Below are 18,111 nucleotides of genomic sequence, written 5' to 3' on the forward strand. Positions count from 1 at the left end.
TAGTGGAATAACATTGGAATAAATTGTTCCTAAGTATGGATTGGTAGAGACTATTGATTCTGGTAATGGAACATATTTAACTTGTAAGGTTAAGAAATAATGGGGAGGAATTGCAAATTGAATGGCAATTCCATACATCTGAGAATCTGCCCTCATCAGGGAAACTAAAAAGAATGAATCAGGTTCTTAAGAAACTGATTACTAAATTGATGTTAGAAATGTTATTACTTTAGAACAAATGTTTGTCTACTGAATTGTCAAAGAATTAAATCTGTTTCCAGAAGTGATCTGGAACTTTCCCCATATGAGATGAGTTTATTTCATTTGGGGGGAGAAAAGAAGGAAAAGACCCTCTATTGAAACAAAAGATAAATTTTTGAGGAATTACATACTAGCAGTGTTCTCTTCCCTTTTAGCCCTTGCAAAGCAAGTATTGCTGACCTAAACAACACCTTTGGAGTTTGAAGTTCCAAGAGAGTGGATGCTTACTAAGTTCTGGAAGAAGCAGAGTGAGAAGGACCTACCAGATGCTATGGAAAACTGCAGTCTGGAGGCTCAAAAAACCAGGCTTAAAGGACCCATGGAGGACCTCAAGGACAATCTATAGCCTCTAAAATTGACTTTGGAATTAGGAATGTTTTGGTGGAAGGTGGGAGGTGGAGTATGCTTAGAGGAATTTTAACAATATTAGTGTTTACCTGTTATTTATATTTCCAGAAAAGTTTATAGGGACTCCTTGATTGGAGGAAATTTAATTAACATTTTTAGGGTAAATAAATTATTAATGTTAATTGTGATAGGGTTCTTTAATGTGAAATTAGTACAGTAATTCTACATTCTATGTGAGTTTTAATTGGTTGTATTGAGTCATTTAAAAGCCATTGTTAGGAAGATTCTGAGAACAATAGTCTATGTCCTTTGAACATGGTTAATACCTGAAGATATTTTGATATAGTTGGTTATTAAGGAACTTAAAGTAAAATGATTTTTGTAATGTTGAATTTAAGACCCACCTACTTAGATATGGAGATAAGCTGTGAACTTTCTAGGATGTATCTCTTACTTTTATCAATATAAGATTATAGTCAATACCTAGGCTATGTGATCCTTGAGAGCTAAATTAACCTGAAGTTTTGATTAATGAGACTTGCTATTTGAGATAAAATCTCTTGGGACTATAGCTGATATTATGTGGAGTTTTGAATTCAGATATGACCATTTGAAAAGAATATGTCAGAAGCTACTCAGAGGAATATGATCCTGAATTGTTATAGATGGAGATTAGCATGTGAGCAAGAGTTGGGAGGACAACCTTAGCCTCCACTTAAAGTAGAACCCTTCTGACTCAGTTGCCTGGTGTTGTTCTTTTGAATAAGAACCCACCTGATGAGTCTGGCTATAAGGTAGAATTGTTATTGTATACAATCAGCTAACGATGATTTTTCCTATCATGTATGTGCTTTCAGGCTGAGGCCTGAAGGACCAGTTTTTGATTATAATCATGTCCCTGCTTTTTCCTCTTCTAGCAAATTTCTGTAATCAGGACAAGTATTCAGTAGAAGCTATGAGCATATGCAATTTCCTATCTGAAAATATGTAGTCATTATATCCTAAATAAGTAAGTGAGTATTTGGACTCGTCATCTATCCATTGCTAGATGTTTATATCTGTCTATTTCTTTAGCATTTCTGTTGTTGCTGACTTTCTTGATAGGCATCTTTATTTGTGAAGTTACCTATTCTAATTACTGGGGACATAAATGGTTGGAGTGATAGATGGCCCCGTATGGGGTACAGAACCCCAATTTGTATGTTGAATAAGCTTATTAGACTCCAGGCCATGCTTGAAATAATTTTTAACCAGATCACAAAGGCACTGGATTTATTAGCAGACCAGACCATTCAGACTGGAGAAGCAGTATTCCGGTAAGCAGTAAAGACAAATCCGACCCAGAGGGATTGGAGACTGAGGGCAAAATGATTGAGGAAATGTATCAAGAATAGTGTGAGGAGGCAGCTAGGTGACTCAGTAGATAGAGCACCAGCCCTAAAGTCAGAAGGACCTAAGTTCAAATCTGGTCTCAGACACTTAACACTTCCTAGCTGTGTGACCCTGAGCAAGTCACTTAACCCCAATTGCCTCAGTTAAAAAAAAATAATAATGTGAGGTCAAAGATTAATAAATAAAAAGGAGAAATTGTATAGGATGAACTGAGTAATGACTTCTCATGAAAATGTGGCTTCAACCTATGCCCTAATTGGAACTTGGGAATTTACAATAATAAGTTGAGCTATAGCTAAAGGCTACAGGTGTCCAATTATCTTAAATAAATCTCTACCAACCATCCCCCTTTTTGTCATTAGCATTTAAGTACCTAATAGGTACAATATGTTCTGGGGTCCAATTCTGGGTAAATTATAACTCTCCAGCCAATAAGAGAAAAGATTAGAGTGCCAAGTGGGAGCTTCTGGTTAGGGTCTATATAATCCTGTGTTTGCACTTTGCACTTTTCTGTGAGAACTTGCCCTTTGTCGGGAGAGCATTATGAACTCCTTTTTGCTTTTCTTACTCTGAGAATCTCTGATTTTTAAATTGGGTTCAGTGTCCCATACAATAGGAAATGTTGCAGATGTCAGAGATGCCTATGACAATAAAGTCAAGGAGAAAAGAAAGAAGTCAATTATAGTTAGAAGCTAAGCTTGGTACAGGGTGGGTATACCTCGAACCGGATGCTATGAAAACATCTGACTATATCTGCTATATGATCAGAAGATCAATTGTTTATCTTACTCTTTTGGGGATAGAAATTATTTGCCTATTATGCAAGGGACTGGGGGACCTCAAGTTTGGTGAAATGATTTTTCCTTCCCCCCTGTAAAATCATAAGACTAAAGAAAGCATAGCAAAAAGCCTTTGCATATGCTGATGTCTACAATGATATCAAGAAGGAAAGATCTGTTAACAGACTGAGCTTTCATATCCTGCTGTTCCCAACAGCTCTGTTGTTCTGAAATTCTACTCTGTACCTTTTAGTTTTACTTTTATTTCACTAAACGTATTGTATGTATAAGTGAGGATAGGAAAGATGATAAGGTCCTGTGAAATAAAGGCAACCATGAGCCAAGCTGTTTTTAAATTGTGATGAAATAATTGAGAAATAATAGAGATCATCCTTCAGGTGAGTTAAGCAGGTCTTATTAATGTAGACACAGAGGGACTGAAAATAATTGAGAGCTCCTTGAACAGAAGCTGAAGGTTAGGAGTGCCACCTGGTGGCATAAACAGATATAACCTCTGAGTAACATTCCAGCCATATCTTTTAGTGCAAGGCTCCTTGACCTCCAGGAGTGTGTGTACTTTTTTCTTTAACATTTTAATAATATTTTTTTTTCTTAAAATTAACATTTTTTTGCAATTTAATTTATTTCTTTTGTAATCATGTATGTTTTGCTTTATTTAAAAATGTAATTCTGTGAATTTCACCTGACTGCCAAGGAGTTCATGACACAAAAACAGATTAAAATTCCCTGATTCAGTGCAATATAAAGCATCACTCTTCAAGTAGAGCCAAATGCTTTAGACACAAAGACCACAATATTTGTCCATTGGTTATCTCTTGCTATCAACTATATGACATGCCTAATTTTTTTAATCATATATTTCTTGTATGACACTTTTATGCAGCTGCTTCTGTGCATGTACTTCCTTTATAATTATTGTGTCCTATGATTATTCTCATTTCAAATCTGAGGACCAGAGAAGTTCCATAAGTCATGTATAGATATACAGTTAATAAGGGTCAGGGATAGAATTTGAATCCACAGAGGACACAGTCAGTCAGAGTGAACAGACTGTGAAGGAGACAATAAAGACTTTACACTCAATTCCTGACCTACCTCATGGTGACTATCCTGCTGAGACTAAGGCCTATCCAGAAGGCCCATCCAGACTAAGGCCCTAGCTCCAGAAAGCTAGCCTGGACATCACATTTTGGTGTCCAAACATGGGGCACTGAAAGAAGTATGCTACATTTTGAGGCTCTGGACCTACACTCAGCAGTTCAACTGACATGATCATAAGTTCAATGGAGAAGGCCCTGAAACCAGGAAATAGGGTGAGTAAACTAATTACTTTCATTTTTCAGCTAAAATGGGGCAATACTAAGAAAAGAGCCTTCCCTACCCCAAGGGAAGTGTGTAGCAAGCATAGTTAGGTTAATAAAGAAGCAAGATTTATTGCTAACTTGGGAGCAGATCATTGGACTCTTAGAAATATTACAATGCACGTCTCCTTGGTTCTCTAGGGAAGAAAAATTAGAGCCAGATAAGTGGAAACTAGTGAGAGAGCAACTATTTGAATATTATGAGGATAATTGTTTTGATTCAATTCCTGGGGAAACATTCTATAAATACAACATAATACAATTGGCTTTAAGGAATCCCACAAGTTTTAAAGTAAGGTAAAAAGAGAAAGAGCAGGAGGGGAATAGTACTGACAAAGCAGCTGAAAAGCATGAAGAATTGGACAAGAAAGGAGTTAAGTATGGTGCTGAGGAAATTAAGGAGTGTGGTACTTCTCAGCAGGAGCCCATAGGGCATTCCCCATCTCATGACCCTCCCCCCTCAATTTCGCCTTCCTGGGTAGAGGGAAGAGGAAGAGTGGGAGGGGCAGTGACACCATCAGCATTACCTATGCAGCAGCTTTGTCCACCCCCTATGACACGATTACAAAAGGCACTAGTTAAAACTAAAGAGGAAGAACAGGATACATCTGATTTGAGAATAGAAGCATACCCTGTGATTGAAGAGCTTGATTCTTCAAATCAAGAAAGAAGAAGATACACTCCTGTTAATCTGGAAATTTTCAAAGATCTGAAAAAGGCTTGCATTCTTTATGAGGCTACATCTTCTTAGGTTAAGATGATAGTAGAGAATTTGGCTTTTGAAATTTTAACCCTTAGTGATTGGAAATCTATAGCAAAGACATGTTTAGAACTTAGACAAAACTTGTTGTGGCTTTCTGAGGATAGTGAACACTGTAGAATACAAGCCCAACGAAATAGGCAACCTGGAGTTAATATAGCAGTCACCTTTGATCAACTAGCAGTTTTAGGTCCTTATGCAGACACTTTAGTGCAAATTAATTACCTTGTAGCAGTATATGAGCAAATTGCTTCCACTGCTATCAAAGCATAGGGCATCCTCCCAGGAAGATAAGATAGAGGGGAAGCCTTCCTGAAAATACTGCAAGGTGCAAATGAACCCTTTGCTGATTTTGTTGAACATCTGCAGACAACTGTCATAGGAACTATTGGTGAAAATGCAGCAACAGAAATTATGATAAGATAACTTGCTAGAGAAAATGCTAATGAGGTTTATAGAAGAATTATAATAGGACTACACAAAGATGCTCCTTTAGAGAACATAAGATGCTATGCCACAGTGAACACAAATATCTTTTATATTCAGGCTATGATGCAGACTTTTCAAGATCTGAACATGGGAAGACAGGGTCCCTTTTGGCAAGGGACTTCCAGAGAGACTCATCAATGCTTCTGAAAGCATTGGTGGTAAAGTAGGACATCTGAAAGCTCAATGTTGTCATAAAAAACAGGGTGGGAGAACAAGACTCAAAACACTATGTCCAAAACATAACAGAAGCTTCCATTGGGCATCAGAATGTAAGCTGAATCAGGGAAATGGGAAGCACGGCTCAACTCCAGGGCCCCAGGCAAAAAAAAAAAAAAAAAAACACTTGGAGCATGATGGCAGTTGATGTTACACCCAGAGAGTCTTTAGAAGTTCAGTACTCCAACATGATCAGTCAGCCGAGAAGCAATCTGATGGAAGAAAGAGATTATAATTGAGAATAGAGTTGTATGCAGGTAGGATTACTGAGATATCCCTTGAAGAGGTGAAATCTATCCCTGTCCAGTCTATGGATCTTTTGCCTCCAGGCACAATAGGCCTATTTCACCTTCTGAGAGTGCTTACAAAACAGTGTTCATCCATAACTGATTTGGGAAACTGAGAATGTGTAGCTAATATCCCAGTTACTAAATAGAGGTAGACAATGTGTGACTTATCACCCAGGAGAAGTAGTAACATCAGGTTTACTGATATATATTCCTGCTAGGCAATTTGGTGATATTTACCAAATTTTGTCAGATTTTGACTCCCAGCAACAGAATCTAGAAATATTCTGAACTGCAGCTGTTACAGCTGACCATCCTATACTCTCTATGTATATAAATGGCATACAATTGAAAGGGTTGGTAGACACAGGTGCAGATCGTACAGTTATTTGATGTAAAATCCGGGTTAGCTCCCTGGAGGCCTCAAGGAACAGTCAGAGATAAATTCAGAGTCAGGATAAATTCAAGTCCTTGGTCTTTAGGGGGAGAAGTGAAGGAGACAGACAAAACTGCCACGATGCTACTTGAGTTTTCCAGTCCAAAGTTACCAACTTCTCTCCTCCTTGTCCTGAGGCCAAGTGAAGTTTGGCTTGTTTCACCCCACCCTCTAATCCTTGCCTACAATTATCTGTATACACCAAACACTGAGTAAGCACCAATGGTGAGAAGAACCATTTTTCCAAATATATGCTAATAGAGGCATTGTCAAATAGGTAATTAGCCTTAAGTGCTCGGTTGTCTGATTCAAGCACACCTTTTAAGAGTTTCAGCCCTTTGCAATTAGGAGTGCCACTTGGCCCAGTTATCGGCCCATATGTCTGGCATGGGAGGATCAATAACAGCTGAAATTAGTGCTACACCTTTGACATGGAAATTTGAAAGTAAAACAGGAGTTTTTATTCCTTTTGTAATTAAAAAAAAAAAATCTCCATCAATCTATAGGGAAGAGACACCTTACAACAGTTAGGATTATAATTAAGTACTTTGACTTTTTAGGCAGGGCTGATATTGAAGGCCTGCCTGCACTCTCACCTATTCCCATTCAATGGAAAACTGATACACCAGTGTGGGTAGAACAGTGGCCCTTAACAAATGAAAAAATTCAGGTCTTATTAGATATAAGACCCAGGACCAATATGACCAAGACACAACCTTCTCTAAGTCCTTGGAATTCCCCTGTATTTATTGCAAAAAAAGAAATCTGGAAAATGGAGGATGTTGACTGATTTAAGAAAAGTAAATGAACAGATGGAAACTATGGGAACTCTTCAGCCTAGACTTCCATCTCCTACTCAGTTGCTTAGAGAACGGCCTCTTTGGGTTATAGACATTAAGGATTGTTTCTATTCTATCACTTTAAATAAGAGGATATGAAAAAATTTGCCTTTTTCAGTGCCCAGCATTTAGCTGAGCCTTATAAGAGATATGAATGGACAGTTTTGCCACAGGGAATGAAAAATAGCCCTACTATGTGTCAAATGTATGTTGCTGCTGCTCTTACTCCAGTAAGAAAAGCATTTCCAAAAGTTATGTTGTTACATTACATGAATGATATCTTGGGGTGTGTATGTGAGGAGCAAATATTAGAAACCATAGAAACATATAGCTCCAGAAAAAATTCAAAGGCATGCTTCTTTTCAATATTTAGGATATGAAGTACATCCTAAGATGCTTACAGTACAAAAGCTTTCTATAAGAACAGAGAAATTGAACACCTTAAATGGCTTTCAAAAATTGATAGGAGATATCAAATGGATGCTTCCAGTGTTAGGCTTAACTATCTATCAATTACAACCATTTTATGACATTTTAAGACATTGCTTTAAACTCACCAAACCAGCTTACAAAAGAAGCTCAAGAGGCTTTGAGAGAGATTGAATTGGCTTTATCCAATGTGGTTGAAAGAGTTACTCAAAGAGCCTTGGAAATATCAGTTTTTGCTACAAAAGAGGCACCCACAGCAGTCCTTCACCAAGGACACAGTGTGATAGAATGGGTGAACCTCCCAGCACAACCAGAGCAAAACCTTACTTCTTACCCAGTGCTTGTGGCTAAAATTTTATTAAAGGCCATTAAATGAGCAGTACAATTATCTGAGATAAGACCTGACAAGATATATACCTTTTATACCAATGCACTAATTCATGTGTGCTGTGAAATCATCCAAGAGTGGCAAATTTTATGGGCCATGGCTCCAGAATTTACACACGGGTCTCCATTAAAGATAACCAGACTATTACATAATTGGCAATGGATTTTTGAAGAAAAGGTTTCTAAAGTTCCTCTTAAAGGACTTTATCTTTATAGAAGAATCTAAACATAACATTTATGCTGTATACTTTCATGACTTTACTATAGAGTATTCAGAACTTTCATTTAGTCCACTCAACAGAATGAATTGTATGCAATCATGCTAGTTCTTACTTATTATCCAGGAAATGTAAATATAATATCTGATTCAGCTTATTCAGTAGGTATGGTACAAAGAATTGCCACAGCCCAAATAAAATTTTAGTTTAATATTTCATTTGAAAGAACTTCAAGAGCAAGTGGGGGGACAAGATGGATGGAGAAACACACGCCATTTCTCTTTTCTTACCCTCTTTATCAATATTATATCGAGCCCCAAAAAATAATCTTTTGGATCACAATTTGTAAAGATAAGAAGTAGAACAACTCACCAACCAAAGAAAATCTGCAGTCTCGCCAAAAAAAGGTTGGTTCCGGGGCCAGGGGGGAGATCAGCGCAGACGGGGAGAGAAATTAGGTTCCGAGGAGAGTCTCAAACGGAGGGTGAAAGCACAGATCTCAGCACAAGCGCGCAGCCCCAACCCTCAGTACGGGGCTTTTGGGGGGCTTGGATCCCACTGCAGGAGGACCCAGCCCCGGGTTAGCCTCCAATCTGCCAGGGGGGAGCCTGATTTGGGGGCCATAGAGCTTTTCCAGGGCCGATTTGGCATCAGGGCAGAGATGCTGGGGCAGACTTTGAGGGGTCTGCGGTTCCGTTGCCAATACCCACAGTCCCAAAGAGGCTCCGGCCCAGGGCCAGTGACACTTTTCACCCCTTTAGTCTCCATCCGAGAGCAACCAACCCACACAGCCCAACTGGGCACTTCAATAGCTCCCGCCATGCTGAATCCACTTCCTGTTGGGAAGGAAAACCTCACCAGAGACTCCCATACCGGAGACAGAAATCGGTTTACATCTCCCTTGCCTGCAGAGGAAATTAAACCCCCTTTGCCTAGGAGACAACCCTTAAAGGTTTAAACATGAATAAAAAGATGAAAAGAACGTTATGCAGAAAAAGAGCAGGTCAGCAAACCTGAAGAGACCTCAAACAGCAAAAATGCATCAGACTGTCCTCTTCTTTTACATGATGTTTCCTAGAAGAGACCATTAAAAAGTCCCAAAAAGAGAGTTAGAAGAAAAATGGGAAAGGAAAGAGAAGCCTTACAAGAGAGCAACAACTTCCTGAAATACGAATTGAAAAAGAAAACCCAGGAAGTTAAGGGAAACAAAATTGGTGAATGGGAAAAAATAAAGAATTCACTAGAAAGTAGGATTTTGGAATTGAAAAGACAAAGAATTGGAAGAAAGTAGGATCTGTGAATTGAAAAGAAAATAATTCACTAAAAAAAAATTAGTGAAAATGGAAAAAAAAATTCCAAGACCAAAAACAATACATTTAAAAAACTCAATTGACATATAACAGAAAGAAGTAAAAAAGTAAGAAGAAAATAATTTTTAAAAATTAGAACGGAACAAATAGAAACTAATGATTCATTGAGACAGCAAGAAATCAGTCAAGCAAAAACAAAAAATGACAAACTGAAAAACCATGGAATTATCTACTTGAAAAACGAAGACTTGGAAAAAAATAGATTTAGGAGAATTCTGAGGATTATTGACTTTCCAAAACTATAATGAAAAAAGAGCCTAGATATTTTTACAAGAAAATATCAAAAGAGAACTGCCCAGATGTAATAGAATCAGGGTAAAATAGGCATTGAAAGAATTCTTTATCGAACACCTTCTGAAAGAAAAACCCTAAAAATAAAAACCCCAAGGAACAATTGTACAAAATTTCAGAACTATCGATTAAGGAAAAAATTTTTACAAGCAGCCAAAACCATTTAAAATACCGAGGTGCCAAAAAGATCAACCCGGATCCTTGCCTTATTTTAAAGGAACGAAGGGCCTGGAATATGATATTCCAAAAAGGCACAAGAACTTGGGATGCAGCCAAGAATAAACTACCCAGTTAAGTTGAGCATTTTCTTCCAGGGAAGAAGATGGAATTTAATGAAACAAATGAATTCCATTTGTTTCGGAAGAAAAACCAGAACTAAACAAAAAATTTGATTCCAAGAATAGAACCAAGAGATGCAGAAAAGTAAAATAACTCTTGAGAATTGTATTTCCTTTGTATATACAAAAGAATACATGTATAATTTGATTGTACTGATATAACATAAAAAGGGAAGAGATATGGAAAAGGGATGAGGACAGAATAAGGGGGAAGGAGGGATAAAAAGAGGGAAACCAACATCCCACAAAAGAGGCAAAGGAAACTTATCAATCTGAGGGAATTTGGGGAGGGGGAGGAACATTGTGGAATCTTACTCTCCATCAGAGTTCCAAGGAAAAATAATTTGACATTTGATTTAGAGAAAATTCTCCCGCCTCATTAAAAAGGGGAGAGGAAAAAGGGAAAAGAAAGGAGTAATTAAGGGAAGGAAGGGGAAAGACCAAAGGGGGAGGGAGGGATTATAAAAAGGGTAAGCATCGGATACAAGAGGGGTACATAAGTTTGGGGAAAGGAGGGTTGGGGGAGGCAAGAATAAGTAAAGCATAACTGGGTTAGGATGGCAGAAATACAGAATTTATAATTCTAAGGAAATGGGAATAGAACTCCCCCATAAAGAGGAGGAGATAGCAGACTGGATCAAAAGTCAGAACCCTACAATATGTTGTTTACAAGAAACACATTTAAAGCAGGGAGATACATATAGAAAAGGTAAAAGGCTGGAGCAAAAATCTATTATGCTTCAGGGAAGTCAAAATAGGGGTAGCCATCCTTATCTCAGATCCAACAAAGCAAAAAATTGATTAATTAAAAGAGATAAAGGAAGGAAACTACATCCTGCTAAAGGGTAGCATAAAACAACAAGCAATATCAATATTAAAATATATGCACCAAGGTAGGCAATCCAACTTCCTAAAGGAGGAAGTTGAGAGTTGCAAGAAGAAATAGACCACAAAAGTGTAATAGTGGATTCCCGCACCTCAGAATTAGACAACCAAAACCACAAAACAACAAAAGAAAGAAATTAAAGAAGCAAATGAATATTGAAAATTAGGTATGTTGGATCTTTGGAGAAAATTGAATGGAGATAGAAAGGAATATACTTTCTTTCTCAGCAGTTCATGGAACCTATTCAAAAATTGGACCATATTTAGGACATAAAGACCTTAAATTAAATGCAAGAAAGCAGAAATCGTAAATGCTTTTTTTCAGATTATGATGCAATAAAACCACATTCAACAAAAAGTTAGGGGAAATAGACCCAAAAGTAATTGGAAACTAAAAAATCCATTTTAAAGAATGATTGGGTGAAGCAGCAAATTATAGATACAATTAATAATTTTCACTAAGATAATGACAAAATAGAATCATACCAAAATTTGTGGGATGCAGCCAAAGGGTAATAAAAGAGGGAATTTTATATCCTTTAGAGGCTTACTTGAATAAAAACAGAGAAAGAAAAAGATTAATGAATTGGGCTTGCAACTAAAAAAAAATAAAAAGACCAAATTAAAAACCCCTAATCAAATACTAAATTGGAAATTTAAAATTAAAAGGAGAAATTAAAAAATATTGAAAGTAAAAAAAAAAACTATTGAACTAATTAATAAAACTAAGAGTTGGTTCTAAGAAAAGCCAATAAAATAGATTTTTAGTAAATCTGATTAGAAAAGGAGGGAAAAAATGAAATTAGTAGTCTTAAAGAAAAGGGAGAATTTTCCACCAATGAAGAGGAAATTAGGAGAAATAAAGAGTTATTTTGGACAACTTTTATGCCAATAAATTTGATAACCTAAGTGAAATGGATGACTACCCAAAAAATATAGACTTCCCAGACCAACAGAGGGGAAGTAATTGTTTGAATAGTCCCATTTCAGAAAAAGAAAAGAAAAGGCAATTAAAAACTCCCCAAGAAAAATCCCCAGGACCAGATGGATTTAATGGAATTTTTACCAAACATTTAAAGAACAATTGGCCCCAATGTTATAAAAATTATTTATTAAAATAGGGAATGAAGGGAGTCCCACCAAATTCCTTCTATGACACAGACATGGTAATTGATACCAAACCCAGGTAAAGGTTGAAAACAGAGAAAGAAAATTAAACCAATCTCCCTAATGAATATTGATGCTAAAATCTTAAATAAGATATTAGCAAAAGACACAGAAAATCATCTCCAAGATGATTCCACTATGATCAAGAGGATTTATACCAGGAATGGGGCTGGTTCAATATTAGGAAAACTATCAATATAATTGGCCATGTTAATAACCAAATTAACAAAACCATATGATCATCTCAATAGATGGAAAAAGCATTTGATAAAATCCAACATCCATTCCTATTAAAACACTTTAGAGTATAGGAAAAAATGGATTTTCCTTTAATCTGGCATCTATTTAAACCATCAGTAAAGCATCATATGTAATGGAGACAAACCGCAAACCATTCAATAAGATCTGAGGAAAACAAGGTTGCCCACTATCACCGTTACTATTTAATATTGTATTAGAAACGGCTTTAGCAATAAGAGCTGAGAAAGAGATTCAAGGAATAAGAATAGGGCAATGAGGAAAACCAAATTATCACTTTGCCGATGACATGATGGTATACTTAGAGAACCCCAAGATTCTACTAAAAAAGAAAGAAATAATCCACAACCTTTTACCAAAGGTTGGTTATAAAATAAACACACATAAGTCATCAATTCTTATATATCACTAAAAAATCCAACAGTCAGAGTTACAAAGAGAAATTCCATTTAAAGTAACTACTGATAATATAAAAATATTTAGAACTATCTGCCAAGAGAAAATCAGAAACTTTATGAGCAAAATTACAGACCACTTTTCACACAAATTAAGTCCATCTAACCAATTTGGAAAAATATTAAATGCTCTTGGATAAGGGGAAAATATAAATAAAGATGACAATTTACCTAAACTAACCATTTATTTAAGGCTATACCAATCAGAGCCCAAAAAACTATTTTAATGACCTAGAAAATAACAACAAAGTTCTATGGAAAACAAAAGATCAAGAATTTAAGGGAATTAATGAAAAATTTCCAAATGAAGGTGGCCTAGCTTAAAAAGATCTAAAAATTATATTATAGAGCAGCAGTTACCAAAACTATTTGGATTGGCTAAGGAATAATTAGTTGGATCAGTGGAATAGATTAGGTTCAAGGGAAAAACAGTCAACAAATATAGAACCTAGTCTTTTGGAAACCCAAAGATCCCAGCTTTGGGAAAGAACCACTGTTTGATAAAAATTGCTGGGAAAAATTGGAAACTAACATCAGAAAACTAGGCATTGATCCATACTTAACGCCGCAACACCAAGATAAAGTCAAAATGGGTTCATGACCTAGGCATAAAAGAATGGAAAATTATTAATAAATTAGAGGAACACAGGATAGTTTACCTTCCTTAGACCTGTGGAAGGGGAAGGTCTTTGGACCAAAGAGAACTAAGATCATTACTGATCACAAAATAGAAAAATTTCGATTATACCAAACTGAAAGTTTTTGTACAAACAAAACTAATGCAGACAAGATTAGAAGGGAAGCAAAAACTGGGAAAAATATTTTTACAAAGTCAAAGGTTCTGATAAAGGCCTCATTTCCAAAAATATAGAGAATTAACCTAATTTACAAAAATCGCCATTCCCCCAATTGAAAAATGGTCAAAGGATATGAACAACAATTTCAGATGAAGAAATTGAAACTATTTCTAGTCAATGAAAAGATGCTCCAAAGTCATTATTAATCAGAGAAATGCAAATTAAGACAACTCTTAAGATTTCCACTACACACCCGTCGATTGGCTAAGATGACAGGAAAAAATGATGATTGTTGGAGGACGGGAAAACTGGGACATTGATGCATTGTTGGTGGAGTTGTGAACGAACCAAACCATTTTGGAGAGAAGTTTGGAACCATGCTCAAAAGTTATCAAACTTGCATACCCTTTGATCCAGCAGGTTTAATGGGATTATATCCCAAAAGATTAAAAGAAGGGAAAGGGACCCATGTGCACGAATGTTTGTGGCAGCCCTTTTGTGGTCTAAAAACTGGAAACTGAATGGGATGTCCATCAGTTGGAGAATGGCTGAATAAATTGTGGTATATGAATATTATGGAAATTATGTTCTGTAAGAAATGACCAACAGGATGATTTCAGAAAGGCCTGGAGAGACTTTACAGAACTGATGCTGAGGAAAAGCAGGACCAGGAGATCATTATATTCTTCAACAATACTATAATGATGACCAGTTCTGATGGACCAGGCCATCCCCAGCAACGAGATCAACCAAATCATTTCCAATGGAGCAGTAATGAACTGAACCAGCTATGCCCAGAAAAAGAACTCTGGGGAGACTAAAAACCATTACATTGAATTCTAATCCCTTATTTATAAACCTGCATTTTTATTTCCTTTGACGTTTAATTTACAATATTTTGGAGTTCGATTCTTTTTGTACAGCAAAATAAGTTTTGGTCATGTATACTTATTTGGATTAATTTATATTTTTAATATATTTAATATCTACTGATCATCCTGCCATCTAGGGAGGGGGTGGGGGTAAGAGGTAAAAAATTGGAACAAGAGGTTTGGCAATTTTTAATGCTGTAAAGTTACCCATGCATATATCCTGTAAATAAAAGGCTATTAAATTAAAAAAAAAAAAAAAAAGAGCAAGTAAGAAAGCATGAAGGTAAGAGTCTCATAGTGGACTTCCAGATCCTGTTTTTTTACAGAAATTCAAAGGTAGATCATCTTCTAATTATGTTAGCCAATACTCCTTTATTTCAGGCAGCCCAAAAATCTCATTCTAAATATCTTCAGGCTGCTGGAGCTTTACATTTGCAGTTTGGGATAACAAAAGAGCACGCTAGGAGCATAGTAAAAGCCTATACAGCTCATCTTCCTTTCTACACTCCTACGCTCACTCCAGGGAAGAACCCTTGTGATTTGAGACTAAGTGAAATTTGAGACTAAGGCAAATGGATGTGACCCATTATAAATCTTTTGGTTGTCTGGATTTATTTTTGCAATATCAGCAGCAAAAGAGATAGCCTGTGTGGTCACTGAATTCCTCTCACAAGCTTTTGCAATTATGGGTATGCTGTAAGCAATAAAAACATATAATGGACCTGCACATATTTCTAAACATTTTTCACACTTTTGTGCACAGTATCAGATTTTACACACCACTGGCATACCTTTTAATCCTCAAGAACAGGCAATAGTAGCGAGGAGAAACAGAGATATCAACACACTCCTCCAAAAACAAAAGAAAAGGGGAGCTACAGATAACTCTAGGATAAATTTAGCTTTTTATACTATTAATTTTTTTATTTTTGCTAAAGATGCACTGGCTCCGGCAGACAGGTTTTATGACCTGCTGGAAGGGCAGTGTCCAGTGCTAGCAGCTCCACTATCTTTAAATAATTGCCAGTGATGTGGAGAGATCCAGATAGTGGTGAATGAAAGGGACCAGATAGGTTAACTGCTTGGGGGAGAGGGTTTGCTTATGTCTCTACAGTTGGAGAAGGAATCAGATGGGTGCCAATGAACGGTATTCTCCTTGTCCATAAGAGAGAGACAGAGAAGACCTTTGAAACAAAGGAAAAGACCCAAGAAACATCAAGTTGTTCCATCTCTGACTACATGTGCCATTGAAAAAGCACGACAGTGAACATCAAAAATTGTTGATGCGACTACTGCAGGACTTCAAAATCTGCAAGAATCATTGGATTCCCTGACACATGATGAGACTATAGTAGTACTTCAAAACTTTCAGGAATCATTGGATTCCCTGACACATGAAGTAATGGATAATAGGTTGGTTTTGGACTATCTCTTGGTTGCTGAAGGAGGTGTATGTGTGATTATTATTTATATACCCTCCTTCTAGGACTTATGGACATGTATAATTCCACATGTTGATTCATATTGTTTGGTACGTCACTACTAGCCTGTGTTATATTACTATGTGCTTGTGTAATACCTCCCATGCTGATGGATTTATGAATACCTGTTTCAAGTAAGATCCCTCAGTCCAGAGGAAACCTGCAAACAATATCTGGTTTGGTGTTTTCACCTCTCTTTCTGAGAAGTCAGGAAGGGCGTGAACACCTGTGTTCTAAAACAAAAGAAAGTGGAAGATGTAGAAGGCTGGAACTCTGGAGAAGTATAGTTGAAGCAAGATTACTTACAACAAGATGTTTACTCAATGTGATTGATGAGAAATATATAGTTCATATATATCTAGTGTGATATAATGATATAATCACTCTAGTTGGCATATACTCCATATGCTGTAATGATGTAATTGTAATAGTGTATTTAAGGGCTGAGAGAACTGGGGACACAGTCAGTCAGAATGAACAGACTGTGAAGGAGACAATAAAGACTTTAGATTCTATTCCTGACCATTCTCGTGGTAATTATCCTTCTGAGACCAAGGACCTCTAGAAAGCTAGCCTGAACATTACACTACCCTAACAAGTTCCTGAATGAATGAGAGAATAAATGACTGAAAGACTATTTTTATAAATAATATATTATTTTTCCCAACAACATGCAAAAACAATTTTTAATATTTGTTTTTTTTAATTTTTGAATTTCAAATTCTCTTCCTCTCATCCCTCTTCCCTCCTCCCTGAGGAGTAACTAATTTGATATGGGTCATACATGTATAATCATGCAAAATATATTTCCATATTAGTCATGTTGTAAAAAAAGTGACCAAAAAATAAAATGGAAAAATAGTATGCTTCAATCTGCATTCAGACTCCATCAGGACTTTTTCTGGAGGTAGACAGTATTTTTCATCTTGAATTCTTTGGAATTATCTTGAATTGTTGTGTTGCTGAAAATAGCTAAATCATACATATTTACTCACCAATTACTGTGTACAATGTTCTTTGGTTGTACTCACTTCACTTTGCATTAGTTCATTTATGTTTTCCCAGGTTTTCTGAAACCATTCTTCTCATCATTTCTTATAGCACAATAGTATTCCATCACAATTATATACCACAACTTATTCAGCCATTCCCTAATTGATGGACATCTATTAACTTCCACTTGAAAGAGCATTTATTAAATATAATAAGGAATTAAGAAAAAGCCTCTGGTAATTTGAGTCCCTCATTCCAAATTCAGTTTATAAAAGTAAAAACATGGAAAGATTAGATAACAGAAAAAAATGAAAGGTTAAATGCATGCCTATTTCAGAGTCAGTGGTTGAATTTGTAGATTGTAAAAGTATGCTCTAGCCTTCAGTGATTCATTTGCATATGAAAAACTTCCTTAAATTATCTGAAGTTTAGTCAAGATAATTGGCTTGCCCAAAGGCCTTTTCTTCCTCCATTCTCTAACATGAACAAAAAAGAAGCACTAAGATATTTAAAGCAAAGGTGCTTTGGACCTTTGGAGAAAATTAAAAAAGGAGAAGCCAAAGTGCAGCAGGTGAAAGGAAGGATATCTTTCTTTCCTTTGTCATTAGTAATGATAGTTTGCAGTCAGAGCACATAGTAAAGTCCAGTTTCAGAATTGTCAACAAGAGGAGATAAGAGTTCTGAGCCTGAAATTAGAATTCTCACTGGGAGAAACAAAAACACTTTCAAGGTCTCCCTTGAGAACTATAGAATCAATTGTATGATACAGGAGACACCCAGGATGATGGGTCCACATCAAACATTAGGCTGTACTCTATGCCCAAAATGAAATTGAATGAATTAACCCAGAAGAAACTTGAGATGTGTATAGTTAGAGAAGCCATCCCAATTGTCCATAGGTACTATTTATATATATAATGGTAAAGCATTCTAAGCTCTTATTGGTCTGATCAGTCACTGATTTTGATGAGGTATAAATAT

This window comes from Sarcophilus harrisii, chromosome 2 (genome assembly GCF_902635505.1).
Source record: "Sarcophilus harrisii chromosome 2, mSarHar1.11, whole genome shotgun sequence".
NCBI lineage: Eukaryota > Metazoa > Chordata > Mammalia > Dasyuromorphia > Dasyuridae > Sarcophilus > Sarcophilus harrisii.